This window comes from Anabrus simplex, chromosome 4 (genome assembly GCF_040414725.1).
Source record: "Anabrus simplex isolate iqAnaSimp1 chromosome 4, ASM4041472v1, whole genome shotgun sequence".
In the NCBI taxonomy this organism is placed as follows: Eukaryota; Metazoa; Arthropoda; class Insecta; order Orthoptera; family Tettigoniidae; genus Anabrus; species Anabrus simplex.
In genome coordinates, this window is record NC_090268.1 from 373962175 (window position 1) to 373976511 (window position 14337).

General features: G+C 35.2%; 1 long non-coding RNA gene across 1 annotated transcript in view; it reads left to right on the forward strand.

Moving 5' to 3' along the window:
• The first annotated feature begins 456 nt into the window (after positions 1-456).
• The window catches only part of LOC136872016 (uncharacterized), a 47460-nt gene continuing 33579 nt past the window's right edge, over positions 457-14337 (forward strand). The window contains exon 1 of the long non-coding RNA XR_010859859.2: positions 457-564. This is a non-coding gene — a long non-coding RNA (uncharacterized lncRNA). The remainder of the gene's footprint in view (positions 565-14337) is intronic.

Consider the following 14337-nt stretch of genomic DNA (forward strand, 5'->3'; position numbering starts at 1 on the left):
ATGTATACAAATAGTTGTAATGTTACTAAGCAAATACATGATGGCAATTCACAACAATAGTCTGAAACCTTTCTTAGAAATTAAGCTGCAACTTAAAACTTACCTCACAATTCTAAGGTTTCAGTTTATATATTTTTCTTTTCCTGAGGATTTCTTCTTCTTAGCCATGAGTTTGTCTACGGTAACTTTTCTATTGTTATTCAATAATATATTACAAAAGATGTATATACATTTGTCAACAAAATGTTTATTTATTTATTTTTATTTATTTATTTATTTATTTATTTATTTATTTATTTATTTATTTATTTATTTATTTAATTTATTTATTTATTTAATCACTGCATGTTTTAAACATGACGTTTTCGTTTTCCAGAACATTGTTGACAAGCGAAATCAGAATTTTTCTCTGAGAATCCTCATGTAAAACATTAGTATACAGGTTTACATTTTGCAGCTCTAAAGGAGTCTGGTACAACATCTTTTGGTCCAGGGCAGGAGCAAGCCAAGGCCGCAGATTCAGATAGACATTTTTTTGTCTGACACATGGTTGTCAAAGTCAGGGTAAGTTGTCAGCTTGATTAAACCAGTTATTTATTAAGCTTTTAAATAAATGACCAGTATCAAACAATTATTTATTTTTTGTGTTTCGTCAAATGGGTTTTGAAAAGTGGTTTGTATATTGCTTTTGCACAGCTTTTCAAACATTTTCCTACTAATACTGTTATTATTAGAAATTATGCATTCTACCTTATAACCTATAGGCCTATCTGTTAATACTTTAAAGACTTGCGAAGTTAGTTCTTCTAAGAAATGTCACGTTGGGTTCTTACATGGAAACAAATCAACGTCTTTATTTTTTTAAAGACTGGATGACAACATAAAAGTTTGTGCAATTGTAACTAATGTTATTTTCTCCGCTTTTACTACTGAAAGCAACTCCCTCTACCTTTCCTCCTATCGGGCGATTTGGCCGTGCGGTTAGGGGCGTGCGGCTGTGAACTTGCATTGGGAGATAGTGGGTTCGAATCCCACTTTTGGCAGCCCTGAAGATAGTTTTCGGTGGTTTCCCCACTTTCACACCAGGCAAATGCTGGGGCTGTACCTTAATTAAGGCCATGGCTGCTTCCTTCCAGCTGTTAGGCCTTTCCTATCCCATCGTCGCCATAAGACTTATCTGTGTCGGTGCGACATAAAGCCACTAGCAAAAACAAAAAAGAAAACCTTTCCCCCTTTATAGTTCAGCTCACGTTTTACGTAGACTCCATCCAACAAGTTACAAAATCTTTCATGCTCATTTAACAATTCTAGTCTCTTTTTCAAGTAATTCCAATGTGAATCATCAATACCCGAATTTTCCGTGCCTAGTTTTGCAGTAAAAGACTGTAAATAACCGGGTGAAGCATTGTAAGAAACGTTGATTGTCTTATCTTCTTTTACGCCCCAGGAAATGCGAAAAATATTGAAGTGAATCATGTTATTAGTATACAGGAGTAAGATACTTTCTTTGCAAAGGCTATATTTAACTGTTCCTTAGAAAATTCTAATTTAGCAGTAATGATACACTCATCAACTTCACTTTCAGTATCATCGATTATTGTGTGCACAGATTCTATTTTGTCGTGGACAGTCACTTTTGAGTTACAAGCAAGTCTAAACAGGAAGTTACAAATACTTTTCTAATTTGACCATTTTAATATCTTGCCCCCATCACTTAATGCACTATATCAGGGTTATCACTCATGAAAATATCATGTTTAATGGCTTTAAAAATCAAGAGCCTCATTTAATGTTAAGGAAGTACCAATTTTCAGAATATTTTCCTCAGTCATATACATTTTGAAAATACAGAGACGTTGGCTGTTAAAATTGACAAAAACTTTGTCCAAATCTAATTTGCGTTTAATACTGAAATTGCCCTGAACGTTATCGAAGTCCTTGATCCTGTCATATTCTTCCTCAGCTTTCTTTCTTTCCTTCCTTTTCCCGTTTTTCAATTTCTTCTTGTCTTTGAAGAGGATTTTTGCCCGGTGTCGGAAGATTTTTAGACAGATTGGCAGGCACATTTTCTAACTTAGGAATAGCATCGTTTGAGAGTTTTAAATGGTTAGGTTTTACAGTTAAAATAGACTCATCAGGTCTTTTAACAGAATCGTCCCTAATTACGAAATGTTCGTCGAAGTGTTTTATGCACACAACTGAGTTTGCTGAAGGAACAAATTCGGTTCGATGGATGGCTATGATTCACTTTTGTTTTCGAAACAAGTCAGTAGGAAATTTAAACACTGAAATATTAGGCTGTTTTGAACTGTAGTTGATTCTACAACCAGGAATACAACACGACGTGGCCATAATTCACAATGTTCACACACGTTTAAATCATTCTACACCATCGATAGCCTCACTGCTGCGAGGTTCAGATCAGCCTACAAGTCACTGGCGAGAAGTGAAGCAGCCAGCGATTTGTGTGACGTAGCGTCCGAAGTGGAGGGGGAGCCTTATGGCCTGTCTATCTAGTTGGCCTTGGTCAAACCCAGGAACATACTTGAAAAGCCAATTGTTTCATACCGTTGTAAGTGTCTCATATCATAAGTGTGTTTTCAACCAGTGCAAGGAATTCCAGTATTCCGTGTCTATGAACGCACGACAGTCTTGACCAGAACCATGTCTTTGTACATTTGTTTCAAGGTGTATGTATTTTATCTAGTTTTTTAAGATAGAAACAGAACTGTCAAGTCCTGGAACGCTCTTAGAGAGCCAAGGTTTCATATCATTATAAGTGTCCATGTCATATGTTCAACAGTGCATGTGTTTCCAGTGTTACGTGTTCCACGAACACAGGACAGTCTAGGCCAAAACTAGGAACATACGATATTAATTTCCAGTGCTGCTTTGTCATGTATGCATTCCATTTCAAAGTAATGTCCTGCAACCCATTGATGTTTTTCCAGGCTATCACCTTTAAATTTTCTTATTATGATGATTGTTATCAGATTCCCCCTGAATTAATTTTCAACAGGAACTGATGATGACTCCAAGGGAGTCGAAACTGGTATTCTTATAATTTAATATATTTTACAATGTGCTGAATGGTGGAACATCCCTCAAACTCTATCCTATTAGGTAAACAAGTGACGTTGTGTCCTATTAGCAGTGAGTGTTCGGCAAATGATAACTACTCTGTTTGTTCCGGCTGACTGTGTTGGTTGTTCTGCTTCAGTCAGGTGGCAATGCTGCGTTCCATTGTTCCTATGTACACTTGCCGAACACTCACTGCTAGCAGTACAGCAACACCAAAATACTGTCAACTATAGTGTCTTATCATGCCCAGGTACAAAGGGAAGCCATTGAGATCCCGAAGCAAAGCAACAGTTTCCGCTGTAAGGAGGAAGGGAAAAAAGAAAAATTTAATTTACGTTGCACTGACACAGATAGGTTTTATGGTGAAGATGGTATAGGAAAGGGCTAGAGGTGCGGTGGAAGTGGCTGTGGCCTTAATTCAAGCACAGCCCCAACATTTGCCTGGTGTGAAACCGGGAAACCATGGAAAACCACATTCAGGGCTGCTGACAGTGAGGATCAAACTCACTATCTCCTGAATGCAAGCTACAGCTGACCCTACCTGCACAGCCAACTCACTCGGTAGGGATCAAAAAGCCTGGTTTCCAGTACTTAGAAACTTGAAGCCTGGAGGACATGGTGGTTGTGGTAGGCTGGATAAAAGCAACAGAATATCAATTGCCTGTCTCCACCAAGGCAGGTCGGCCAATGCCAGGCTCAACATTGCTTTAACAACTGGCCATAAAAACAGCCAATCAGCGACCGCCCCACCAACACAGTGAATCAATAGGCATGCAGCATGCTACAGTCTGGAACTGTGATACCGCTCCATTCCACGGAGAGCTTCATAGCAGTTGAAGACAGCAGAACCCTTGAAAACGCTGAATGCTGTTTTTGATGAAACATCGGAACTACCATATGTTCTTGGACCGTAGCCTATAAGAACAAAAAATGTAGGTATATATATTATAATGCTGGCCGTGAAAATTATACATGACAATAAGTTATCATTTAATTCTGTTTTTAAATACACAGTATCTTTTAAGGTATAATCTGGTATTCAATTTTTCATTATCAGATATTTTGTCATTTTATCTATTCTGAATTAGTTTTGAGAGATTTATAATATACATGATACAATATCCCTCATTTCTGAAAGTTCTACCAGTCTGCCATTCTGTTTAAATTGAATAAACACAAAAAGAGGATACTGGTATCTGTTACCCATGCATCTTTCCAATATTAAAGTAGAGATTTTCACAATCTCCATACTTTTGGTTTTATCTCAATCCGTTAAGTAGGAGCTGAGAACTTACATTTTAACCTTGAAAATACTGCCTTTCAACCAGAGAGAAGTAAACAAGGAGTTCAGCGACTTCCTTCAAGGGCCACCAATACCATGCTCAGGATTACTGTTGCTTTCTTGCTAAACATTAGTGGTTGTGTTAGGTAGTTTCTTGCCTTCTGACAGTTTTCCTTTCCAATTTTAAAGACTGCAGTTCCCGTTAAGTGCTCTCTTTGCTATGGCAATAAATAAGCCGCAAGGGCAGAGTTTAAGCAAAGTAAGTCTGGAGACATGGACCGCAGTACATGGCTTACTCTAGAATGGGTATACATAAAAATCTTCACATTTGTATAAGAAACAATAACAATAAACTACAAATATAATACGTAAAGATGCTCTTCAGTGACAGGTAACTAGAGAATAAAACCAATAACAGCAAGTGACTACAGAAGGAGTTAAAAAACTGTCTGGGGACATATTATACTTTTACACCCCTAATCTCCTCTTTCTGAAAACATTCAACTTCTATGAACAAATCAACAGAAGCCAACATGTTCCAACATTACTCAAAAGAAATATTGAATCCACTCTCACACAGTTTCCAGTGTTTATCAATTCTATAAATGGCCACAAAATTCATTTTCTTGCATGTGAAGCTATAGGCTAAAGCTAGTAAAAAACATTAATGGGAAGAAAGGAATAAGCAAAATAATTAATTATAGACTATGAAAGGATATTAATTGGAAATATAAAGAATCTTTGAAATGGAAAAACAGGAAAATGAATAATTACCACTTTGGGTGTACTACATAAACTCATAGCAGATCCTACGAAAGAACATTGAAAAAATGAAGGGAATATTTAAAACAGCTCCTCAGCATAGGAAGATAAAGCATAACATTTCTATCACATGGTATAAAGTATAGCTACTAACATAATAACAACCTGCTGATCTTGTCAGTTTTCATTCTCGTATCTGTTTGTATTGTAGACTTATCAGTTTCCAGGCATATCACTTGCTTTTCAGGCTCTTTGATTTCATCTTTCCTATTCTTTGGGAACATGATTCTTCTCTTACTCCATCCTGATTTTCTTGCTTGGGAAAACTTGGTGAGCCAGGCTCAGGTGGTACAGCGTTAGCCTTCTGAGCTCAAGTTGGTAGGTTTGATCCTGGCTCACTGTTGTGGTAGATTTACCAGCTCATAAAAGAACTCATGTGGAACAAAATTCCAGCAACTCGGCATCTTCAAAAACCATAAAAGTAGCTAGTGAGATGTAAAAATCAATAAGACTTTGTGTCTTTCCTCACTTGCCTTTCATTACCTATTTCCTGCCAGACTACTCACTCTTTGATGTGCTTAGAATCTTTTCTTCATCATTAGGCCTGTGTTTTTCAAATTTAACATCTATCTACCTATCAATTATGGCAATGGAATAACAACTTATTTTAGGCAAAATGGCTTCATGGATGGTTTCTTCAATAAATAAGTCACAAGGGCAGAGTTTGAGCAAAGTAGGTCTGGATCTGTGAACCAAATAATGCTTTTGACATGGACCGCTGTATGTGGCTTACTCTAGAATGGGTAGGGTATTTCTATGTCATATAAAATTCAAATCTTTTGACATAATTAGCAAAGTCGTCATTTCTCTGGAGTACACAAATCAAAAGGCTTTGTAAACTGTCACAAATTCAATCCATTTATCTAGTTTAGTTTAGTTTAATTTAGTTTAGTTTAGTAATGTTTTATTTTACCTGGCAAGATAGCTTCACATAACTTAAACTGAAAAGACATTTCTTGTTATTAAACTTCTTCAGAATTAATATAACCTTTTAGCTGAGGGAGATTTTGAGTTCTTGTTGGGTGAGGATTTCAGAATACAAACTCCATCGTGTAACTAGGAGTCCACTTGACCCTCAACAGTTGCCATTGGGTTTAATGAGCTAACTGCAAATTGAAGTATTTCACTTCCTTACACAGGAACCATTTGTGTTGGACCAGATAGATTTTAATGAAACTTGGGTGAATAATCAATTAATATATCATAAGTTTAATATTAATAATATCATTTTGCTGTAAATTTTTAGTTCACTGTACCTGTAAATCTACAGCAATACTGTTTTGCTTTTTAGTCCCATGTCAGCATTAATCTCTAAAGGGTTAATTTATTTCAGAAGGAAAGAAAGAAAACTTTCAACTATGGTGCCATTTTCTTCTGGGTGCCTGTTTTCCTTTTTATTTGCAATAACTATTGTATTTTTGGTTGCTCATATAAAAATGGAATGTATTGTGCTTATGTTAATAATTACATAGAATCAAATTATAAATCAGTCAATTACATTTATGGGATTCTTTCACTAAAATAAAACTCTACAACTCTTTTAAAATATGGATAAGTAGAGTGAAAACCATTAGGATACTTTTTTTTAGGATCATTGTCCAAAAAAAGAGATATAAAGAACCAGGAACTTTGAAAAACAAAAAGAATCCCCTGCCAGTTAACACTGATGATCTGGAATCATAGCTTGGGAAGTCAACGTACAGGGAAATACATTACATGAATAATTATTATATGGATACTACTCAGAGGACTTCAAGATTCTTGGCTTCTAATGCAATAACTTCAACTATTAAAGGACAAAATAATGAAATCACTCCCAAAGCAGTAAGTGAATCCTTACTTTAATGACTCATCTGCAAAGGGGTATTTTCTCTCTTGAACTCCAGTTGCTTGCATTGTGCTTTCCATTTTCATACCCTGCTTAATCACGGAGATGATTCTTCCAATATTCAATTTTCATGTAGACTATGTACAATTATTTATAATGGGTAACTTTTAACTGAGACACATGCCAACCATAAATATATTTATGCATATATGTGTTTTTAATTTTAAATATTCCTTGGATAGTCCTAAAAATACAATTCTGTAGATTTTACAACAACCTGTATTATGAACATATCCATTATACTAAATAAATCCATTCTGATTTTATTACATTTGGTAAATTATAAGCACATATGTCCTGTGCATTTCAATTCTTAACAATTATGTATGTAAACAAGGTTAATTAAAGACAGTCAACAGAAAGAACATATTATTTGCATTTATACAATTAATGATATAATCATATTTACACATATATGGGAAGTTCTGGTTGGTTTAGGATTTCAGAGTTCTGCCAACCTGAAAAATTATCTCATTTTATATTATATATACTACTTTCTGAATGACCTCAAATCTGATGAGAGGTTAACTGACCTCTCAATAAAATGTATTTACAGTCTCCTCATAATACCATACAACCAACCTTGTTCAAATTCAATTAAATAACAAAACAATGAATACACACAACACCCATATAGAATAATAATACTGTCTTCTTTAAATGAATTAACATATGGTACTTAACTGCATTTATGGCTAATACTATTCTGTTTTGTATAGTAACAATCTATAATATTTTCTAAATACAGAGAGAATTATCTATATTTAACAAATTGTTTATAGGAAGAATCCTTCTGCATTGCTGAATGTAAGCCTATCAGTACTTTCTTGAGCAATTGTCCTTTATTCCACAACTCTATCTTCACTGTCAATTTTTTGCTGAGGTTTCGAAAGCAACTTGACCTGACAAACTCCTAGCTATTTAAATTTGGACCCTCTTTTAGAATGAAAGTGAGACTGATCTATACTGTAGTCTGTTGGTCAGTAGCGACTGGTGGATATCACATTGGAGCATGTGCATACCCGGCATTTAACTTCAAATCAGATGAACTCTTTAAATAAGCATTTCTTGAAGCTCAACAGCTCTAGGTGCTCCTTGCGCTCACACATGCAAACCACATGAGGGTGTGTGGAGGGTGGATGCCGTTAAGGGAAAAGTGAAGCATGTGCCAATTTCTGCAAGTGCGCCTGTGCATAATAATCTATCATGCATATGTACTGCTTGAAACTCATCTAATATTGTAACGATGGCATGCTTTCCTGTCGCCTGGTGCCATCTGTAAATGATCTACTTAGTCTCATTTGTAAGGTTGCTAACTTAAGAAAAGAAAACTGAAACTCCACAGTTTCCAGCAAAGCTGATGGAAAAAAAACTCTTGAGAAGTAACTGCATTGATAAATATCACCAAGAATATTGGTTTTCAAGGTTATTTTAAGGCTGTCGAACAGCAATTATTTTGATAAGGTAAGCTAGGCCTGTGTTGCCAGCCCCAGTCGATGAGTGTCCATGAGTGAAAATCCCCCACAATTAGAGTTGTTATTTTTGAAAAGTGTGTTGAGCATAAATTATCTAAAAATCTGAATTAAGGAACATCTGCAATGTAAACACTTCACACTCTGTCAGAGTTGGACTGGCTGTTTTTAGTTTTGAGCTCTGTCCCCTCCAAACGAGAATAATCAAGAGTTTACTGTATCATATTTCAAGTATGTACACCCAGCTGAAATCATCACCAGCCGCAACTGCTGTTGATTAAGATATATTACCAAACTTTGTACTGGAAGTTACCTTTGTTTTGTCAGAAAGCAAAAGGTCAGGAGAAAAAAGGCAAACAATACAACACATCATATGGAAGGGCATGTGTTTATTAGTAATGACTAATTAAATCAATGGTATTGTAAGAAGCATATGAATTTTAACAGTTTGCCTCTGAAAGAGGACACATAATTATGATATCTAACAGCAACAAAAAGCAGTTCTAATCATGGCAGGACATTCCTATACCAACCAACATTCACTAAAAAGCAGAAAGAAACTTATTACATATGCTTTATTGAATCTACAGTTGACATCTGAACAAGTGCATACAAGGAATGGAGAATATTGCTGTATCAAAAGCTACCCTGAGGTATTTAAACGAGCATACTATATATCTGGCAGCAGCATCTAACCATACTTATATTTAGTTCAATAGAAATATTTTGTAGTTTAGAATATGCTCAACTGCCTAAGTTGAGTCACAATTCATATGTATACACAAATGATTCAAATATAACAACAATATTTATATATTCCTACTTTTAAAATAAATATCCCCTCAAATATCTTCTAGTTGAAAAATTGCACTGCTATAATAGTGAAGTAACTTTAAGGAGGTATACACATATACTATAATTCTATACACCATGACTGAGACCATCCACAGCCCAGAATTAAAGATCTCATAAAACCCTTCAGCATTAACCCAAAATAATTTACAACAACCATCAAAATAACATCTTCCATTCGCTGATATTACACTCATCCTGTATCATTAAGTAGGAGCATAATTTAATATCCTACTAAAGTACTTTGTATAACATTACACTATACAGTAACAGTTTCTTATTCAATTGGATATAAACAGAAATAATACAAAATTCTAATTCATGCTTATCTCAGATTTTGAATTAAAGTATTTATTGTTTAATGCCTTCTTGGTAGAGTATGCATTTCTGTAAGTTGATTTCCCTCATGGAAAGGTACCACTTTAGAAATGTTTTCCTTAAAGGCAGTGAGAAAAAGTGTCTTTGGAAAATGAAAATCATACAACTATACAGTCTATGCTTAACTATAAATCCTCGTCCAGAAAATGGTACGTATCATTTCTGTGAAGTTATGGAAATTTGTTTCTAATCAAGTTCACATCTGTTGATGTTGATAATTATGAAGTAATTTACGGGCCAAGAATAGATCTGGTCAGTAGTTTTATGTAATTAGAGTGGGTTGGAAATTGTCCAATAATGGTGTCATGGTAGTGTCTGAAATACATAGAATGGAAATGAGACAGACTTTAAATACAACAGGGTGGCCATTTCCTTTCCACATCTTTATCTACCACAGCATCAGGCCTCCTTTCAACTGGCCTTTTAAAGATGCATAACCTGTACCAGACTGTTCAAGTCTTTGAATTCTCGGTAGAGCTAGGTACACTGCCAATATTAGAATCTCCAGACACAGTTGTAAGCTGCACAGCAAAAAAATATGTAAAGTGGAACAAGAGTACATAGGCAAGTAAGAGTGCTATGCCGAGTTTTTAGTGACTTGCACTACAGATGATATGGATGTTGATTCTCATAGGGAACCTGAAATATTTGTGCCGAATGAGTAAATTTATAATACCAATATAAATGGTCCGTTACTAGACATTAACGTCCAATAACGGACCATTTTAAGTTGGCACTACAGAGCGGGAAGAACTATACATTACTTAATGGCTCTAAATTTTTTATATCAATGGAATCATAATGGAAATACACATCATTCAATAGGATTTTAACTTAAATGTGTCATTAGAACAGGCAGCAGCAACAAGAGAGAGAATGTGCAACAATAGCAAACATGGCACACTGTCTGTCTGTTTGGGAGCGAGCACAGATTGCTGCACGCTCTGAAGCATGGAATTCCGTAGTCCTTGTTCAGAGATGGTGACAAACAGTGAATAGATGCCACAATCTGTCTGGATATAATTAAGTATTGTCATTAGCAGCTACCAACCACAGGTTTGGTTAAGACTGCAGGAAGAAGTGACCATCCATCTATGTCCCATTGTGAGGAGAATGCAATGACTTGTCTTCTTAATGAATGTTTTATTGACCACCTAATCAATACAATATTTTTTTTCGCATATTCATCGCAAGATAGTCGCTCTTTAAACTATTCTTCATTCTTTAATGACACTATGTCCTTTAAACTATGCTGGAAGAAACATTTACTTCCTCAACAATATTTTCATATTATTTCTTTGTTTTCATAAAAGGATTTCACCCTGCTTATGTAACCTCAGTGAACAAAGTCAACAGCAGTAACAAACAAGCTGATATTGGGTTCTCTATTCATCCAAGGGCACCCATATGCAACAATTTAATTGAATGTTTACAGAAACTGATCAGCAAAATATGAAATTTTATATTCTAAACCATGGTTGCTATATATATTTAATTTATATTTCATGAAAATATGCACATTCTGGCTAACAATGTATCAAATTTACAAAAAATCCCCCTCCATTAATATTTCTATTAGCAATAAACCAGGCTTTCCAGGTACTGTATCGAGACACTTTTCCAGCAATACATCTGTAAAATCCAAGCCACTCTTTCCAACAGCTGTCTGGCAATACTGACTGAATTTTTCTTTTTATCCCCTCCAAGCAGCCCAGAGCTCCTGCATCATGTACCACAAATTAATCAGAGGCACAGAGCATGATGTAATTTTCGTCTGTTGTTTTCTGATCCATGTTGATCTGATGAAGCAGGAACAAGAGTGAAGTCCAGCTCAAGTACCCATTCATTTATTTTGTTCTCTCAGTGGAAGGTTTCATAATGCTGAAAAACTATAAAAATAGTGTAATTTGTTGTATTTCATTTGGTATCGTATTATTAAACATAGCCAACACTTAATGTATAAAAGTATATTTTGTAGATTTTGATGTAAATGTTCTCAGATGGTTGCCTAGTTGAACTTCCTCTTAAAACAATAACCACCACCACCACCACCACCACCACCACCACCACCACCACCACCACCACCATTTAAACAATCTAGGGACAAAGATATTTTAGTGTTAAAATATGCATTTCATATTTTGAATTTTTTCTTCATATTTTAAAGGACACAATGAAGGGTAGGTTATTAGTCAATCAAAGTCATTTATATTGGCATTCAACCTGCAGTGCGAATTGATGGTAGAATGAGTTCTTGGTTGAAAGTAGTCACATGGGTCAGGCAAGGTGGACTCTCCTCTTCATCCATTCCCTTTTTCAGATTCTCTCAGGGTGAAGCTTTATCTGACCCTGTAATAATTAAGAGGGGAATTCCTCAAAGCAGTATTATTGAACCTTTATGTTTTCTTATATATAAATATGAATAAAGAAGTGAAATCAAACACAAGGCTTTTTGCAGACAATGTTATTCTCTATAGAGTTATAAATAAGTTACAAGATTGTGAGCAACTGCAAAATGACTTTGATAATGTTGTGAGATGGACAGTAGTCAATGGTATGATGATAAATGGGGTTAAAAGTCAGGTTGTGAATTTCACAAATAAGAAAAGTTCTCTCAGTTTTAATTACTGCATTGATGGGGTGAGAGTTCCTTATGAGGAGTATTGTAAATACCTAGGTGTTAATATCAGGAAAGATCTTCATTGGGGTAATCATATAAATGGGATTGTAAATAAAGGGTACAGATCTCTGCACATGGTTTTAAGGGTATTTAGGGGTTGTAGTAAGGATGTAAAGGAGAGGGCATAATAAGTCTGGCAAGACCTCAACTAGAGTATGGTTCCAGTGCATGGGACCTTCATCAGGATTTCTTGATTCAAGAACTGGAAAAAATCCGACGAAAGAGTAACGTTACAAAAATGTTGCAAAGTTTGGGTTGGGAAGACTTGGGAGAAAAGAGACGAACTACCCGACAAAGGGTATGTTTCGAGCTGTCAGTGGAGAGAGGGTGTGGAATGACATTAGAACATGAATCAGTTTGAATGGTGTCTTTAAAAGTAGGAAAGATCACAATTTGAAGATAAAGTTGGAATTCAAGAGGACAAATTGGGGCAAATATTTGTTTATAGGAAGGGGAGTTAGGGATTGGAATAATTTACAAAGGGAGATGTTCAATAAATTTACAATTTCTTTGCAATCATTTAAGAAAAGGCTAGGAAATCTGCCACCAGAGTGATTACCCTAAATGCAGATCAGTAGTGATTGATTGATAACTGGGTAGTGTACCAAAGCTTCCACCTTTCTCAATATTTTTACCACTCCTCATCTTTAATGGTTATGAATTTCATGTTTTTGGTCCGTATTGAACTGAGAATAATATATAAGTAATAATAATAACAACGCAAACGTTTCCACCTTTTCAATACTAAAATATATTCACAAAATTATAAATTACACGGTACTAGTTTCGACCCATCTAGGGGTCATCAGCCGTATTGGAGCAAAGATCACTTTTGGCGAAATCCTAAGGAAATGTTATTTTAAGGAATAGCAAGTGAAATGAGATGTTATTATGGTAATAGTTAATAATACAAGGAATATACATACTAAGAGGTTTTTAACAAAGAATAAAGTATAAATGGGGTGTTGTAAAAATTATATATGGCTTAGGAAGAGGGCTTAAGGTGGGGCTGAAGGGTGCGGGAGAAAGTGTAATTGTCTTGGAAAAGTACCTTCGAATAAATTTGGGATTGAGTTTAGGTTGGCTGCATTATTGTTTCTGAGGAAAGTGATAAATAGATCGAAGAGTATGTTGGGTTTCTCTGAGATTTCATTGAGATTGTGACTGGCATTAAAGTATTGGTCTAGGTGTATGTAGTAATTTTCCATTATGTTGAGTATTAGCAAACAAGGGCCCTTTACTCAACATAATGGAAAATTACTACATACACCTAGACCAATACTTTAATGCCAGTCACAATCTCAATGAAATCTCAGAGAAACCCAACATACTCTTCGATCTATTTATCACTTTCCTCAGAAACAATAATGCAGCCAACCTAAACTCAATCCCAAATTTAATCAAAGGTACTTTTCCAAGACAATTACACTTTCTCCCGCACCCTTCAGCCCCACCTTAAGCCCTCTTCCTAAGCCATATATAATTTTATATATGTCATTTCAATACAAGAACTTACTGATTTCCATGATTATAATTTTTACAACACCCCATTTATACTTTATTCTTTGTTAAAAACCTCTTAGTATGTATATTCCTTGTATTATTAACTATTACCATAATAACATCTCATTTCACTTGTTATTCTTTAAAATAACATTTTCTTAGGATTTCACCAAAAGTGATCTTTGCTCCAATACAGCTGATGATGACCCCTAGATGGGTCGAAACTAGTACCGTGTAATTTATAATTTTGTGAATATATTTTAGTATTGAAAAGGTGGAAACGTTTACATTGTTATTATTATTATTACTTATATATTACTCCTCATCTAGCACTATATTGCTACCGACTCCTCTAGTTTCAATACAGTCTATTACAGAG